Source organism: Hemiscyllium ocellatum, chromosome 21, assembly GCF_020745735.1.
Source record: "Hemiscyllium ocellatum isolate sHemOce1 chromosome 21, sHemOce1.pat.X.cur, whole genome shotgun sequence".
In the NCBI taxonomy this organism is placed as follows: Eukaryota; Metazoa; Chordata; class Chondrichthyes; order Orectolobiformes; family Hemiscylliidae; genus Hemiscyllium; species Hemiscyllium ocellatum.
The window spans coordinates 14,260,499-14,277,830 of record NC_083421.1 but is presented as its reverse complement, the minus strand read 5'-3'; the positions used below and the strand labels follow the sequence as shown (position 1 = coordinate 14,277,830).

General features: G+C 44.4%; 1 protein-coding gene across 1 annotated transcript in view; it reads right to left on the bottom strand.

Annotated features, from left to right (window-relative positions):
• Positions 1-16,189: 16,189 nt before the first annotated feature.
• The window catches only part of LOC132825994 (gastrula zinc finger protein XlCGF49.1-like), a 42,111-nt gene continuing 40,968 nt past the window's right edge, over positions 16,190-17,332 (bottom strand). The window contains exon 3 of the transcript XR_009645844.1: positions 16,190-16,217. The gene's annotated coding sequence lies outside the window, so the exon portion shown is untranslated. The remainder of the gene's footprint in view (positions 16,218-17,332) is intronic.

Genomic DNA, 17,332 nt, shown 5'->3' with positions numbered 1-17,332 from the left:
ACATGGCTTGTCGGAGGTTGAGGGATTACCTTAAAGAAGCTCATAAAATCACGAGTTACATGAATAGGGTGAATAGCCAACTTCGTTCCCAAAGTAGGGTAGTTCAATATTAGAGGGCATAGATTAAGGCGGGCTGAAAATGTGTTGCTGGTTAAAGCACAGCAGGTTAGGCAGCATCCAAGGAAGAGGAAATTCGACGTTTCAGGCCAGAGCCCTTCATCAGGAATGAAGGGCTCTGGCCCGAAACGTCGAATTTCCTGTTCCTTGGATGCTGCCTAACCTGCTGTGCTTTAACCAGCAACACATTTTCAGCTCTGATCTCCAGCATCTGCAGACCTCACTTTTTACTCATAGATTAAGGCGGGACAGGAAAGATTTAAAACAGACAAAGGGGCAGCTTTTTCACACAGAGAATGGCGTGTGTATGGAATGAGCTGCCAGATAGAGCAGTTCCACTTAGAACACTTAAAAGACATTTGGACAAATAGACAAATAGGAAAGGTTTCGAGGGATATGGGCCAAACACAAGAAAATGTGACCAGTTTAGTTTGGAAAACCTGGTCGGCACGCCCAAGTTGTTCCAAAGGGTCTGTTTCTGCTCGAAATGACTGTATGACTCTACAAAGCAGGAAATCAGTGAAAGATTTGGAAGTAAATTGGCAAGAAATACAAAAAACAAGCAGCAAAATGTTTTCTGTGTCTCTAAAAAATGTTCAAAGTGTGTGTGTGACCTTTGGAAGAAAGCAGGTCAGGAAGAAAGTCTTCAACAAATAAGTACGACTAAGGACATAGGATTAGAATTAGCATAGCCTTTATTATCTTGCACTCAAATGGGAGCAGTGAAAAGTTTGCAATATTACCGCTCTGTGCCATCTTAGTGCAGGGTACCTATGTACTGATACGTTAAGTGTTGTCAAAAAATATATTAGCATGGACATACAGAGTTTACACGTCCAGAATCAGAAAGAAAAGTGTGTCTATAAAGTACACAAGTTATGGCCCACACTGTTCCTTTACCAAAATGAGTCCCTGTCTGCCGGACTTCACAACAGGACATCATGTTTGCACCATGCACTGGTCTCTATACAAGACTGGATCTGCTGGCACTCTAGGCAGCATACTGTGACTTGGCCCGTCCTCGCTCTGGGATTCGGCCTTCACTTGCTCTGTTCCCAGTCTAGGGCTCGGCCCGCTCTCACTCAGCACCCCGCTCCAAGATTTGACTAGATTCCCTACAGTGTGAAAACAGGCCCTTCGGCCCAACAAGTCCACACCGACCCCCCTCAAAGAGCAACTCACCCAGTCCCACCTCCCTCTGACTAACGCACCTAACTTATGGGCAATTTAGCATGGCCAACTCACCTGACTGGCACACCTTTGGACCGCAGGAGGAAACCGGAGCACCCGGAAAAAAACCCACACAGACACGAGGAGAATGTGCAAACTCCACACAGTCGCCCAAGGCTGGAATCAAACCTGGGACACTGGTGCTGTAAGACAACAGTGCTAACCACTGAGCCACCATGCCACCCTGTTGTTCCTCTGACCATGTCACTCTCCCTGCACCCCGTTCCAAGACTTGGCCCGCTCTCACTCTGTGTCCTGCTCCGGTACTTGGTCCATTCTTGTTCTGCTCCCTGAGCCGTGACTCAGCCCACTCTCACACTGCACCACACTCCAGGACAAGGCTGACTCGCTCCCTCTACTGGGAGTCGGCCTGTACTTTCTACTCCTGCTTGCTTTTCAGCCACAACTTGACTCCCTTCCTCTCGCTTTCATTCTCTAGGGAGTGATGAGTAGTTTCCAAAGTTGGTGGGGGAAGTGTGAGAACAACGGCTGAAAGGAGGAAGGGAAAGAAAGGAAAAGGAATTATCAAGCAGAGGAGCTCTGACTGGAATGTGTTAGCCTGCAGCTATCCTCATGACTGTAGGTTAGACAAGTCAGCGGTAACTGATAGACAGTTTTGAAAGAAGTGATTGCAGAGTGACTGGCAGCACTATTTGAAATATTCGATGACTCTTAGGATTGCAGGAGTGTGCCAGTAAAACTGGAGAATCTCTAAAGTGGCTCCAGTTTTCGAGAAGAGACTGAGACAGAAAGCAAGGTACGTTCGGCCATTTGGCCAAACATACTGGGAATCTACCAGAGTACGGTATTGAGGAAGGAATTGTAAGACATTTAGAAAAACTTTGACAATTACTATCAACGTGGTTATGTGAAATGGAAATTATGTTTTGCCTTGTGAAATGTTGCAAAGTTTTGCTACACTTCCCTGAGAATATAACTAGGCAGACTTGATTGAAAGGAACTAGTGGACAACAGGCTTTCCAGCATTTTTCTATCGTGTCCCACAAAATAAAGGTTCTTATACAAGACAGGAGCTCACAGTAAAAAAGGTTAATGAATTGGCTTGGAATGAGAATTGCTTAAAACATAGAAGAATGAGAGTCGGGATTAATGCATCTTGATCAGATTAAAAAGATGTATCGACTGTAATACCACAAATATCAGTCCTAAAGCATCAGTTATTTACAATCTATGGTGATGGCTTGAAGGTGGAGGAAGAGTGCAATATATATTGAGTTTCCGGGTGATGTAACCATATGTGGAAGGACTTGTTGCAAAAAGTGCGTAAGGAATCTGAAAGAAGATACAGATAAGGTTAGTGAGTGGGCAAAAAAATTGTGGATACAATTTATTGTAAAAATGAGTATGAAGTTATGCACTTTCACACTGAGTACCAAAAGGTAGGTCATTATTCAATGGAGAGAACTCAAGTAAAAGTGCAGTCCAAAGGGATTGGCAAGTTCCTGTGTATGAAACAAAACATTAGCATGCTGGTGCAACAAGTACCAGGTGATGCAAATGGCTGATACCTAGTATGAAAGTGTTGAATTATTAAAAATGTATAAAATGGTGAGGCAGTTATGCATTATAGTTGAAACTAATGATTGGTGATATTCCTGAAATGTGTAAGATTTTCGCTGGAGTGTCGGAAGCTGAGGGGTGATCTTATAGAGGTTTACAAAATTATGAGAGGCATGATAGGATAAATAGACAAAGTCTTTTCCCTGGGATCAGGGAGTCCAGAACTAGAGGGCATAGGTTTACGGTGAGAGGGGAAAGATATAAAAAAGACCTAAGGGGCAACTTTTTCACGCAGAGGGTGGTATGTGTATGGAATGAGCTGCCAGAGGAAGTGGTGGAGGCTGTTACAATTGCAACATTTAAAAGGCATTTGGATGGGTATATGAATAGGAAGGGTTTGGAGTGATATGGGCCGGGTGCTGGCAGGTGGGACTAAATTGGGATGGGATATTTGGTCGGCGTGGAAAGGTTGGACTGAAGGGTCTGTTTCCATGCTGTACATCTCTATGACTCTATACAGAGGGGATTGACAAGGTAAACATTGAGAAGGTGTGTCATTCCTGGGCAGAGTCCTGAATTCAGGCACATAGATACAGAATGAGGGATGTGGATTTTAAACTGAGATACAAAGAAGTTTCCTCCCTCAGAGAGTAGTGAATGTATGGGATTTACAAACAAGATGGATAGGTTTTTCACATCTTAGCGAGTTGAGGGATACAAGGAGTTGGCATGAAACTGGGTTGAGCCTTGAAGCAGATCAACCATGCTATCACTGGGCTTGAGGGGCAGAATGGTCGACTCCTGGTGCTATGCCTTATGTTAGAACATAGAACATAGAACATAGAAGGATACAGCGCAGTACAGGCCCTTCGGCCCTCGATGTTGCGCCGACCGAATCCTACCTAACCTATACTAGCCCAATAACTTCCAAATGCCTATCCAATGCCCGCTTAAATGACCATAAAGAAGGAGAGTTCACCACTGATACGGGCAGGGCATTCCATGAACTCACAACCCGCTGTGTGAAGAATCTACCCCTAACATCTGTCCTATACCTACCACCCCTTAATTTAAAGCTATGTCCCCTAGTAACACCTGACTCCATTAGCGGTAAAAGGTTCTTAGTATCTACCCTATCTAAACCCCTAATCATCTTATACACTTCTATCAGATCTCCCCTAAACCTTCTCTTCTCCAATGAGAACAGCCCCAAGTGCCTCAGCCTTTCCTCATAAGATTTTCCTACCATTCCAGGCAACATCCTGGTAAACCTCCTCTGCACTCGTTCTAAAGCTTCCACATCCTTCCTATAGTATAGCGACCAAAACTGCACACAATACTCCAGATGAGGCCTCACCAGAGTCTTATACAACTGCAACATGACCTCAGGACTCCGGAACTCAATTCCTCTGCCAATAAAGCCCAGTACACCATATGCCTTCCTCACAGCACTATTTACCTGGGTGGCAACTTTCAGAGATCTGTGTACATAGACACCAAGATCCCTCTGCTCATCCACACTACCAAGTAGCCTACCATTAGCCCAGTAATCCATCATCTTGTTATTCCTACCAAAGTGAACGACTTCGCACTTAGCTACATTGAATTCCATTTGCCACATTTCCGCCCAGCTCTGCAACTTATCTATATAAGTTATTGGAAAGTAACTGCTTATTATTTCCTGGAAGTTGTGTTGTGCAGTGCTGCCTTTCGTAAGAGCAGAGGATTTGGTTGACCTAACCCTGGGTGAGGTCTGCAGCCTGTGTTGGCAGTGAATCTGGGTCTGCCGTATGGCAACCCTCTGGAGCAGAATTTGCAGAGAAGGGGCTCCTGGAAAGAGGGATTGTAGGGAGGGAATGAAGGTATTAAGTGGGGGGTGAGGCAAGGATGAAGTCATTTCCAGAACCAGTCTGGATTTCCCAAGTACATTTTGCAACCTATGCCTAACCATCAATATGGCCTTAATCTGCTCCTGCGTAGCAGGTACGAAGGGCTGAGGAGCACGAATATCCATTGAATGTTTTGATCCTAATCCACCAATAAATTAGATCATGGCTCATCTCATTGTTGACACAGCTACATTTTTCTGTCCATACACCATTATCCCTGAAGCACTGATGTAATGATCAGTGGGCGGCACGGTGGCACAGCAGTTAGCACTGCTGCCTCACAGCGCCAGGGACCTGGGTTCAATTCCCGCCTCAGGCGACTGACTGTGTGGAGTTTGCACGTTCTCCCCATGTCTGCGTGGGTTTCCTCCGGGTGCTCCGGTTTCCTCCCACAGTCACAAAGATGTGCGGGTCAGGTGAATTGGCCATGCTAAATTGCCCGTAGTGTTAGGTAAGGGGTATATATGTAGGGGTATGGGTGGGTTGCGCTTCGGCGGGTTGGTGTGGACTTGTTGGGCCGAAGGGCCTGTTTCCACACTGTAAGTAATCTAATCTAATCTAATCTAATCTAGCCTCAACATAATTTAATGACCCAGCAAACACAAACTTCTGGGAAGGAGAATTTCCACGTGAATGATTGGCCATTTTGTGAAATTCTCCTCATCCCTGTTCTGACTGAGGTTGGAGGGGTCACTGTTTCCTATTCTAGTTCCACTCCTACACTGTTCACAACAATTTTTAAATGCAACCTGCTTGGTGTTGTGGCCAGTGATGTCAGTCTCAGAATAGGTTCAGTGACAGGAATATGATTTCTTTATTTCATAGAATATAACCTCTACAGTGTGGAAACAGGCCATGTGGCTCAACAAATCCATCCCTACCCTCCAAAAAGTATCTCACACAGACCCATTCCCCTACCCTAATACTTTCCATTTACCCCTGACTAATGCACGTAAACTACACATCTGTGAACACAAAGGGCAATTTAGCTTGGCCAATTCATCTAGCCTTTTGATTGTGGGAGGAAACCAGAGCACCCGGAAGAAACCCACACAGACGCAAAGCGAATGTGCAAACAGACAATCAGCTGAGTCGGGCATTGAACCCGGATCCCTGGCACTGTGAGGCAACAATACTAACCACTGTGCAGCAACATATTATTAGCTTATTACTGAATGAAGTTTCATCAACAAAGGTGCAAATTCAATGTCAACAACTTTGGACTTGCTATACCGTGCTGCATGAACCGCATCCGCCGGGAACCAAAACCAAATCACCAAAGGGGAGCACTTCACCCTATAGTCCGTGAAAGGGAGTGTCAGAAGAGATGCAATTCATTTAATTTTTAGGAACTTTGAGTGGTTAAGTAAAAGAAATCACTGACACAAATAACAATTTATTTATCTAACTCTAACAATTAACTAGACTATTAGCAGACCAACAATTCCCCTGCAACACTAACTATTCCTGAAAATGTAAGATAAGGTATACTGTTCCAATAAATATGAATGCCATTTATTTATCAAAACAATAAAACTTGGTCTCTCTAAATTACAGAGTAAAAAGTGAGGTCTGCAGATGCTGGAGATCAGAGCTGAAAATGTGTTGCTGGTTAAAGCACAGCAGGTCAGGCAGCATCCAAGGAACAGGAAATTCGACGTTTCGGGCCGGAGCCCTTCCTGATGAAGGGCTCCGGCCCGAAACGTCGAATTTCCTGTTCCTTGGATGCTGCCTGACCTGCTGTGCTTTAACCAGCAACACATTTTCAGCTCTCTAAATTACAGCCAGTTTACGTGCCTTCTGGACTTTTCTGTGTCAACTCTGCTAAACTTTTTGTCAAGAATGTTTTCTCTGCAGATTCCTCTGTCAGGAATTTCAATGATATGCCATGGTACCGTAGGAAATAGATATTGCTTTCTCTTAGAGCTAAGAGCTGTTATCTCTGAGCAAATGGTAGTTAACTCTTGGGCTGTGTCCAAAAGCCCCCTTCTTTTATAAACATGATGGCGTATCGATTTCTTCCAATAGGTTGGTCCTCTGTTGTCAAAAACATCAGATTTAAATTTAACAGTTTTTTGGGTAGCTAAAGGGCTGATTTGAATTGATTGGCTAAATTAAAACCTGCTGACTTGATAAAACTGCAGCTTGGCATTTCGATGTAAATTGTATGAATTCTGATGCTTTCTGCTCCTGCAAACTTTAAAACAGCTCACAAAGCTACATTTTTAAAAAATCCAGGCACAGAAAAAACTCCATCATTTAAACGGGTCATGCAATTCTATCAACTTAGAATTTTACAAAAAAACAAGTTTGCAGCAGATAATTCAAAATCCTATTGAGTACCACTGATCCACTCAAATTGAGACCATATATGATTCAGTACAATCATCTATCATTCCAAGGGTAATTTGTTAAACCTTCATAATAAAGTCCCTTCGTCCCAGGGAGAAGTGAAGTGAAACATCTTTGAACTGTTTCCAATGTAATTGTATCCTTACGCAGCTAAGCAGACCGAAACAGACTTCCCAATGTGTTCTCAGTCAGAATGTGTACAACTGCAGGAACACACTTTTTACAAAATTAAAGTAGTGGTCACATCTTATGTTTTTTTTTTCATTTTAAAATCATCTTCAGTTTATCCCTGAGATGGGGAGATTTATTTTCTTTTCTCAGAGTGCTGTATCTGTTTCTTACTCACGTCTCCAGACAGCATCGGAGGCAGAGACATTGAATATGTTTGGGATACAAACAGATAGGTTCATGAGCAACAAGGATTAGCTGGGAGTGGGCAGGGAGTACAGTCTGGGGAAGAAATGCTGAGAGTGATTCAAAACCAAACTGCGATGATCAGAACACCCAGGAATACAATGGAAAACAAAACGATCATGCAGAGAAAACTTTTAAATGTTCACTGTGATAGAATAAAGTTGCTATAGCCCCAGACAACAATACAGCTGTTCTGTCAATACAGAGAGATCCCTCAGGTTAGTGTAAGCTGACCATATCTCAGGTGAGGTGGTGAGGTTGAGAAAGCAGGCCCTTGTTTGCAACCTCTGTCCTTGGGGGAATTGAATCTGCAATGTTGGCTTCCCTCTGCAACACAAACCAGCCATCTGTGCAATTGAGTAGGTGACTGTGAAACTGCTATAGACAAACAGTCAAAGACAAAGGATAATAGAAATATTGATAACAGGGTGCAATGACAGATATACAAGGAGTGTGAGGGCAGTGACAGAATACAGCGGCAGAGTGCGGAAGGTTATTGAAGCCTGTTGTGTATTGCTGGGCAGTTCTTCAGACCTCACATGGTGCACTGAGTTCTGTGGTGAGCTCAGACCATGCTCCATGCTCCTGGTGGTGTGCCTTCACCAGGAACTTCATGTCCTATCGACAAATCATGGTGCAATTGCTCCTTATCTGCCACAGTTCGTGATAAACCTTACAGGGCAGCTCTGGACTGTGACAGTTCAACCATGTGCCCATTGGCATTTAAACATGGCACCAGTTGCCAGGCATCTCAGAATCTCCAAGGGCATCCAGGCGATGGCAAGTGAAACTAGACATGATAGCTGGATGAATTGGGCTGACGTTGAATTAGGTGAAATGAGTTTGATAAGATCGTACAGGAAAACAATCTCATCCTCGTGCAGACGATCCCTCTCTCAAACCCAATGAAAATGATACTGAGACAAATTATCATTCGATTCAGCCCAATGAGTCGAAGACTCTGCTGACCTCACTCCCAGTTACAAAGCTGCAGAAGAAATGCACATTGTTACAACACGGTGGTAAACCTCTCTGCTAATTAAACCAATCACACAGAAACACTCACCTTGCCTCGTAATCTGTTAAAGTAGGAGTGACAGAGAACTACCCAAATTCCACTATTTAAAGAAAACATAGCAATTTTATTCCTTAACTCCAAAAGTGCAATAACTATTTACAACTCTAAGCCTCCTTTCCCTTAAAAATTTGTTATCTACCTCCCACTCTATAACAATCTGAAGTGCTCTGTGAGTAGGGTCCTGTCTCCCCAATGTAGAGGAGACTGCATCGGGAGTGACAGACACAGTAAACAACGTGTAGAAGTGCAGGTGAAACTTTGATGGATGTGGAAGGATCCAATAAAGCCCCTATTAAATTTACAGCAACTTAATGTTTTCAGCACAAGACAGTGACTATTGGCGGTGAGATAAATGTGAGGGGGGTGGGGGTGGGGAGAAGGTAGCTGAGGATACAATAGGGTAGGCAGTTACACCAGCACAATTCCCCACCTTTTCCTCTGCTACATTGACGATTGTATCGGTGCCACCAAGTGCTCCCATAAGGAGATTGAACAGTTTTTCCACTTCACCAATATATTTCACCCTGACCTTAAATTCATCTGGACCATCTCAGACACCTCCCTCCCCTCCCCACCTCCATCAACAGTGACTGACTCAATACTGACATCTACAAACCCACCAACACTCATAGCTACCTGGACTACACTTCCTCCCACCCTGTCTCCTCTAAAAATGCTATCCATTATTCCCAATTCCTCTGCCCCCACCACATCTGCTCTCAGGATGAGCAATTCCACCATAGAACATTCTAGACAGCCTCCTTCTTCAATGACTGCAATTTCCCCTCCCATGTACTCCATGATGCCCTCCAGCACATTTCCTCCACTTCCTTCGCCTCTACCCTTGAACCCCATCCCTCCAATCACAACAAGGACAGAACCCTCCTGGCCCTCACCTTTCACTCCACCAACCTCCTGATACATTGCATCATCCTCTGCCACTTCTGCCACCTACAAATGGACCCCACTACCAGAGATGTATTTCCCTCCCCACCCCTATCAGCATTCCGGAGAACCATTCCTTCCACGACTCCCTCGTCAGGTCCACGCTCCCCAACAACCCACCGTCCTCTCCCAGCACCTTCCCCTGCCACCACAGGAACCTCAAAACCTGCATCCACACTTCCCCCTCACCCCCATCCAAGGCCCCAAAAGAGCCTTCCACATCCATCAAAGTTTCACCTGCACTTCCACATGTCATTTACTGTGTCTGTCACTCCCTATGCAGTCTCCTCTACATTGGGGAGACAGGACCCTACTCACAGAGCACTTCAGAGAACATGTCCAGGACACCCGTACCAACCAACCCCAACGTCCCGTGGCTGAACACTTCAACTCCCCCTTCCACTCCGCCAAGGACCTGCTGGTCCTGGGCCCTCTCCATCGCCAAATCCTAACCACCCGATGCCTGAAGGAAGAAAGCCTCACCTGCCACCTTGGGACCCTTCAACCACACACTATCAATGTGGATTTCCGCAGTTTCCTCATTTCCCCTCCCTATACCTTATCCCAGATCCAACCTTACAACTTGCCACTGACCTCATGATCTGTGCTTCTTATTTTCCTTCCCACCTGTCTGCTCCACCCTCCTCTCTTGACCTATCACCTTCTCCCCCACCTTCATCTATCTATCGCACTGTCAACTATCTTCCCTGTAACCCCACACCCTCCCATTTCTCTCTCCACCCCCTCAGCTCACAAACTTCATTCCTGATCAAGGGCTTTTGCCTGAAACTTCAATTCTCCTGCTCCTTGGATGCTGCCTGACCTGTTGTGGTTTTCCAGCACCATACTCTCAACTCTTCATGGTACATTACCCATCAGGTCTGATTCTGTGGACATGATGATGTCAGACTATTTTTTAAACAGCCAAAATAAAAGTGACAATGGAACAGGGAATAATGTTCAAAACCTGAATGAAAGGAACACTACCTGAATGTGTGTGGTATTCTCAAAAGAAATTGAGGAATTCACTGCATACATTGAGGGAAATGGATATGATCCAATGACATTAGAGAGTCATGTCAGCAGAGTGACCAATATTAAGAACAGAATATCAGGAACATTTTGCATTAAGCAATGTTGAGCAAAAATGAAATGGTTTGGGGGTGGGGGGTTGGGGGTGGAAATCTTCAAATAAGAAATTATATCTCTTTGATTATTACAGAGGATCTGACATCAAATGATCAAGGTATTGGCTTAACCTTATTGTTTTTGTCTACAAAGTGACAAGTAAGTCAAGACAGGGAGACGTTCTCACTGTGAGGCAGAGTTGATCTTACCAGACTTATTGGACATAAGGGCCATGTGGTGTTGATCTTTATGACTGTCACATTCGATAATCTATATCCTCCGTACCATTCGATAACTGACATTCTCCAAAATGTTCTATAACTGGTATCGCCCGGAACATTCCATGACCAACATTATTTGTGAGTGGCTGGTTGGCAGTTAATTGAACAAAAGCTAAGATATTGAGGGAAGACATCCCATTCCAGTCAGGGGGAGACACTGTTTGGAACTCCCCTCAAACAGTTAAAGATATGAATGCATTTTCCTGCACTTACATTTCTTCACGATAGAGGTTTGACCATAATTTCCACTAAATAGCAGAAACTTCCAAGCTATTTGTCTTCAAGGAACTGGGAGAGAATCCTTCAGAATGGCAATGTTTTCACCCTCCGTGTTAGAGGGGAACTGTAAATAAGTGACCTGCTTCTGCTGTCATGCAATTGAGTGTGTGGGAATGTTCTTGAAATCATCTGTTCTTACCATGTGTGTCTGTATCATTTGGTATGGAGTGTTTCTTATGTTTTACATCACATAAACACAAATAATTCAGAACTTATGTTTTGTTCTTTCAGCTCCAATCATTTCAATAAACCTCTGAATACAGTAGCACGTTTGAAAATCTCATTGATTCCTCAGTCAAACTGGTAACTTTCGTTCAAGGCTGATGTATAAATTGTTTGTTTTCCTTCTCCACAGCTAACATAGTGACGGTCTATGTCCTGCTTTATAAAGATTGTGGATTGTCTCCGTGTGTCAGACGTTACCTGGGGGCCATGGCAGTAGCAGATCTACTGGTCATTATCCTTGATCTGATATTGAGACACATTCCCATTGTTTATTGGGAACAGTTTAATTTCTTATATTCCATCCCTGTGTGTAATATCCACGCCGTCCTGCTTTATGCAGCCACTGACTGCTCTGTCTGGTTCACCGTCACTTTCACCTTTGATCGATTTGTGGCCATTTGTTGCCAGAAGCTGAAAAGTAAATATTGCAGTGAGAAAACGGCAGCTGTGGTTCTGGGAACAGTGACTGTGCTGAGCTGTTTAAAGAACATTTTCTGGTATTTTATGTTCATGAATCAGTATTTGCTGGGGAACATACCCTGGTTTTGTGATATAGAATTCCATGTTCGATCCTCTCCTGTCTGGGTCATAATCGAGTTCCTCCACAACATTCTAAACCCGGCCCTCCCATTTCTCCTGATTCTGCTGTTAAATGTTATCACCGTCAGACATATTTTAGTGACCAGCAGAGCCCGCAGGAGACTCCGCGCTCACACCAATGGGGATGCTCAGTCTGACACAGAAATGCGGAATCGAAAAAAATCCATCATTTTACTGTTTGTGATCTCGGCCAATTTCATCCTGTTATGGTCAACGTTAATGGTGTATTCTATATGGTTCAGGATGTGGTATATTAGGTATGAATCTATGTATCTCCATGAATTTGTGCGGGAATTGGGCTTCATGCTGCAGCTCCTCAGTTGCTGCACAAACACTGCGATTTACACTGTGACCCAGACTAAGTTCAGACAGTTACTGAAGAATATGCTGAAATACCCCTTTACCCAAATTTATCAATCAGTCAAACCCACTCATTAATCAGTCCATCCAGGTTTTCTTATTTCCGTTGAATATTACAGCCTGTCGCTATGGTAACAGACTGAGGGTAGTGCTGGTTTGTCCAACCTTATCCCAAAGGGACACATTTCAGTGTTTCTCTCAACTCAGGGGACAGTGAGAAAAGGCACCATTCCACTGACTATATTACAATTTCAATTTGTTAATAATAAATGTGCTCATTAAAAATTGCTAAGCAGCAGAGTGAACTATATTGTTGTTTGTCTTTGTGTTGAAAAAACAGAACTGAAGAGAAACAGACACGGCCCAATTTTAAAATTCCCTGCTGTGCAAACTCTGTTGCTCTTGCTAGTCTCTCTACTCTCTCTGCATATTTATGCCTCTTATTTCCATTGGCTATTTGGGGGTCTAGGTACAAACCCAATAACATCACAATCCTCTTCTCTTTTCTTAGCCCCACCACAAAGCTTCACTGAATGATTCCTCAGTTATTTCATCTCTGACTATTTCTATGATGCTTAGTCAAAAATGCAACACCTCCCCCTTTCCTCCAACTCTGTTACTCTCAAAGCTCCTGTACCTTGGCACATTTAGCTGACAGTCCTGTTACTCCCTTAGCTATGTTTCTGTAATAGCTATAATATCCCAGTCCCACAGAGCTATCCATGCCCTGAATTCATCGACTTTACCTGTCAGCCCTCGTGCATTGAAATAGATGCAAGAGTGATTGTGAGTAAGTGGAAAAACAGTCAGTGGAGGTGTCCCCTGTGGTCGTTCCCCTGAAAAACATGCATACTGTTTTGGATACTGTTGAGGGGGCCGACTTACCAGGGGTATGCAGTGGGGCCCAGGTCTCTGGCACAGAGCCTGTCCTGTTGCACAGAAGGGAAGGAGGGAATGGAGGAGAGTGTTAGTCATTGGGAACTCAATAGTTAGAGGCTCAGATAGGTTTGTTGGGAGTGAACGAGATTCATGGTTGATGTGTTACCACCCAGGTGCCAGGGTCCGTGATGTCTCGGATCGTATCTTTGGGGTCCTGAAGGGAGAGGGTGACCAGCCTCAAGTCATTGCCCATGTAGGTACCAATGACATAGTAAGAAAGAGGGATAGGGATGTAAGGCAGGATTTCAGGGAGCTAGGGTGGAAGCTGAGAGCTACAACAAACAGAGTTGTTATCTCTGGTTTGTTCCCCGTGCCACGTGACTGGGGAATAGGGAGAGATATCAGCTGAACACGTGGCTGCAAGGATGGTGCAGGAGGGAGGGCTTCAGGTTTTTGGATAATTGGGGCTCATTCTTGGGAAGGAGGGACTTATACAAACAGGATGGTTTTCACTTGAACCAGAGCGTTACTAATATCCTTTGTGGGAAATTTGCTGGTGCTATTTGGGTGGGTTTAAACAGGTCAGCAGGGGAGTGGGAACCAGAGGTGAAGTTGCAGTGAACAGGAGGATGAGAGTAGGAAGGACAGGGACAGGGTTTCTTGGTCACAGGAATGTGCTGGAAGACAGCAAGCTGTTTGAAGTGTGTCTGCTTCAATGCCAGAAGTATCTGAAATATGGTAGGTGAGCTTGCAGCATGGATAGGTACCTGGGACTTCGATGTTGTGGCCATTTTGGAGACATGGATAGAGCAGGGTGAGGAATGGATGTTGCAGGTTCCAGGGTTTAGATCTTTCATTAAGAACAGGCAAGGCAGTAAAAAAGGGGGAGGCGTAGCCTTGTTAGTCAAGGATAGTATAACGGTGGCTGAAATAACTTTTGACAAGGACTCGTCTACTGAGGAAGTGTGGGCTGAGATTAGAAACAGTAGAGGAGAGGTCACACAGCTTGGAGTTTTTTTCTAGGCCTCCGCAGAGTACCAAGGATGTGGATGAGAGGATTAGCAAAATTATTCTGGGATAGGAATGAAAGCAACAGAGTGGTCATTATGGGGGACTTTAATTTCCCCAACATTGACTGGAAATGCTATAACTCTAGTATGTCAGATGGATCAGTTTTTGTCCAATGTGTACAGGAGGGTTTCCTGTCACAGTATGTCAAAGGGCCAACAGGAGGGGAGGCCACACTGGATCTGGTGCTTGGTAATGAACCAGGTCAGGTGTTTGATTGAGTTGTAGGTGAACACTTTGGACAGAGTGACCATAGTTCAGTTACAATTAGTTTAGCGATGGAAAGGGATAGGTACCTGCCACAGGTCAAGAGTTAACAATGGGGCAAGGGCAATTATAATGCGATTAGGCAAGAATTAGGATGCATAGAATTGGGTAGCAAATTTCAGGGGATACAGACAATGGAAATGTGGAGCTGGTTTAAGGAACAGATATTGCGTGTCCTTGATAGGTATGTCCCTGACAGGCAGGGAGGAAGCAATAAGGTAAGGGAACCGTGGTTTACAACAGAAATTACATCTCTTGTTGAGCAGAAGAAGGGGCCTTACGTGTTGATGAGGCAAGATGGTTCAGATGAAGTGTTGGAGAGTCACAGATTAGTTAGGAAGGATTTAAAGAGAGAGTTAAGAAGAAAAAAGAGAGGACACGAGCAGTCTTTAGCAAACAGAACAAAGGAGAGCCCTTAAGGGGTTTGTGAATGTCCAGGCCAAGTTCACCACTCTCTGTAACCCAGGTCTCAATGACAGCAAAACCAAGGAACTCACTACTGACTTTCAGCAGGATGTTACTCATGCCCCCCCTATACATTAACAACACAGAGGTGGAACGAGTGGAGAGTGTCAAGCTCCTGGGAGTGGTCATCCACAACAAGCTTTGTTGGATTCTTCATGTGGATGCACTGGTTACAAAGGTCCAGCAACATATCTTCTTCCTCAGGCAGCTGAGGAAATTTGGCATGACGGTGAATACCCTTGTTGACTTTTGTACGTGCACATTCTGTCTGGATGTATCACTACCTGGTATGGCAACTGTACCATTCAAGATCAGAGATGGTTACGGACAGTGGTAAACTCGGCCCAGGCAATCACAAAGATCAACCTCCCATCTATAGAATCCATCTACCAGGCCCGCTGTCAAGGAAAAGACAACCAGCATACTCAAAGATCCTTCCCACCCTGGTAATGTTTTTCAATAACCTCTACCATCGCGGAGAAGGTACAGAAACCTGAACACACGCACCTGCCGGTTTTGCAACAGTTTCTACCCTACTGTTGTTAGAATATTGAATGGACACACAAATTCTTAACATTCACCTGTACCTGTGTCTTGGTTTTTGCCTCAGTTTACCTATTATTTACTTATCTATGCTACTTAACTTTGTGATCTGCCTCTATTGCTCACAAGACAAAGCTTTTCACTGTGTCTCAGTACCCATGAATATAAATTCAATTCAATTCAATTCAGTCTCGGATAATCCTGAGTGCATCCATCTCCCTAACAAGAACTCCAAGTAGCTGCAGCTATTGCACTTCCCATAGGTGTAATTGTCAGGGACTATGGAAATCTCCCTGACCTCCCACATCCTGTAGGAGCATGCCACTTTCCTAACTGCTGTCTCAACTGCTCTCCAGCTAAACAGGAAAGCTTAAAAAGACTTTATCTGACCTCACCTGTACCTTTTCCTAACCTGCTACTCACCAATGCCTCGCGAGAAAAAACCTCACTACTTATTCTGCTCCCAAACACTTTTCCAATAAGGTTGTAAGGTTGAGAAATACAGTACTTGTTATTACTGTACCTGTTTTAATAGCAATCAGCCATGTGATGTTAAGACCTTTACGTGAGTCACACCTGACAAGATATAAAAATACTGCTTGTATGTAATGTTCAGAGATTCATCGAGAGGTGTCATCACAAGAAGGCTGCGAGACTCCTTTATATCACCCAGAATCACTCGCTGGCTGTTCAGTAATAAAGTGTTTACCTTTGACCTGAAACTTTTGTCGTCTGGAGTGAAGAGTCAACATTTGGTGCTGTGACTCAGACCTCAACAAATGGAACATCTCTCTGGGCTGAGTAGGTGGCCCAAAAGTCTGAATTGAATGGAATAGAGTGGTAAGGTCGCCTGGGATATCTTACCCCAGACCACTCCTTGCGATCGGCCTGACATTTTGACCCTCGCCAGTGGAACTGGTACCTTGAAGAGATGAAACGAACCACCACGAGCCAGTTTTTAAGGTCGGAACTGTTTTGTCCGATTGCTCTAAATTGCTGTGGGGTGACATTGTATTGCTCTATATTGTTCCTGTAGGAAAAAGGTTGGGATTGGGGACCTCGGTCAGGGAAGTGGTTGTCACTACCTGACAGATTCAGTTTAGGGAGCTGCCTCATTCAGATATGGCCGGTGGAAATTTATAGATGATAAGGAAAGAGGACAGGCTCGGGTTACTTTCTCACCCCACTGTACTCATACGGCCGCTGGAAATTTGCTCATATCAGAGCAGGGAGGTATAATGGGACAATTGCTTGATGTGGCTGGGAAGGACCGCCCTCAACTTCAGAACATGTGCGAGAAATGACCTGATCAGGAAAATGATTTGTGAAAATGAAGTGCAGCATTACACAAATGATTAGGAACAAGATTTGGCCTTGGGGCAGACACCAATTGTGGCTACACTTTACAGGGGGCCATTTGAAATACTGAAATCCTAACGACAGAAAATCAGCACTCTGACCTGCCACACATACTCTGTGGACCTAACCAGAGAAACTGAACTCTGGTTGTGGCCTGTCTCTAGCCATTAGGTTGGCTATACCCCTTGTGCTCTGGTACAGATAGAATTAAAAGATAATCAGACTCTGCCCTCAATCCCACAGCATCCCATTAAGTCAGAGGCAGGACAAAAGAATTCACACTCTTATTAACTCTTTCCTGGCACAAGGTATTCTGGTCTCGTACAAGTCAC